Source organism: Schistocerca americana, chromosome 5 (assembly GCF_021461395.2).
Source record: "Schistocerca americana isolate TAMUIC-IGC-003095 chromosome 5, iqSchAmer2.1, whole genome shotgun sequence".
NCBI classification, from domain to species: Eukaryota; Metazoa; Arthropoda; class Insecta; order Orthoptera; family Acrididae; genus Schistocerca; species Schistocerca americana.
The window spans coordinates 476182309-476183608 of record NC_060123.1 but is presented as its reverse complement, the minus strand read 5'-3'; the positions used below and the strand labels follow the sequence as shown (position 1 = coordinate 476183608).

At 51.2% G+C, this 1300-nt stretch overlaps 1 pseudogene; it reads right to left on the bottom strand.

Annotated features, from left to right (window-relative positions):
• Window positions 1–675: 675 nt before the first annotated feature.
• Window positions 676–793, bottom strand: LOC124617027 (annotated as a pseudogene).
• Window positions 794–1300: the final 507 nt, after the last annotated feature.

The window sequence follows — 1300 nt, the reverse complement described above, 5'->3', positions numbered from 1 at the left end:
TAGCTAGCCGATGCGTAAATGCGACCCTTTTAGCTCCCAATTAAGCGCCTGGACGTCTTTATCCATCGAGAGCAAAGTAAATGCGAACGACAAAGAAGAACCGTCGCCAATACGTTCCTGGAGCCTGGAGACCTGTAGTTTGCGCTACAAACCGTTTCACGGCGCGGACAGCGGCCCTCCACCAAAACAAACACGCAGCGCGCCCTAATGAGGATGGCCGGCACCTGTTGCCGGCCTGCTTAACATACAGATGCGGCGGGCTGAGAGGCGCGCCGGCTAAGCCGCTCTAATTGAAGGTCGCACGTGCTGCTCGCCGGCTCAAGGGTTCTTCGGGAATTCGTCCGAGACACTGCTCAGCAACCGAAAGTCGAAAGTGAAAGTACACTATATACAACAAAATATTTATAATAAATCGAAGAATAACGATATTATCTACGCCGTCCCCTTTCCTTAACTAAACTAAACTCCTCCCTAACAGGCCATGAAGGACCAACGTGACCGACCGGCCGCCGTGTCATCCTCAGCCCACAGGCGTCACTGGATGCGGCGGATATGGAGGGACATGTGGTCAGCACACCGTTCTCCCGGCCATATGTCAGTTTCCGAGACCGGAGCCGCTACTTCTCAATCAAGTAGCTCCTCAGTTTGCCTTACAAGGGCTGAGTGCAACCCGCTTGCCAACAGCTCTCGGCGGACCGGATGGTCACCCATCCAAGTGCTAGCCCAGTCCGACAGCGCTTAACTGCGGTGATCTGAGGGGAACCGGTGTTACCACTGCGGCAAGGCCGTTGGCTCCCCTTTCTTAGAGATAAGTTATTTACTCAGACCTAGACACGCATGAAAACACACATACAGCGCCTGACAAAAAATGTGAAACAGCTTGTAACGAAGGAGGAAACGAAATGAATGTTCACGTGTTCAGAGGGTGTGAGTGGTATATCAGTGACAACAAAATCGAGTTATTTTTTTATTAGCCTAGAAAAACTTACCGGTATGAGCTCGATTATCAGTAAGACGTTGCACCCCGTCTGGCTTGGATGCATGGAGCGATTCGATTGAGAAGGGTGTCCTACCGCCGCTGTATCCTCTTCTTGAGGCTATTTGGCCCACGGCTGTTGTAACTGGTCCAGGATGCTGCCACTGGAAACAAGTTGACATCGAAGCTGGTCCAAGACATGTTGTATCAGGAACAGTGCTGAGGATCTGCCTGACGACTAGAATATCTCAACATCAGACAGACGTTGAAAAATGGCACCACTATACTGTCACATAAGGGATAACCCATGAGGACGTACGATGC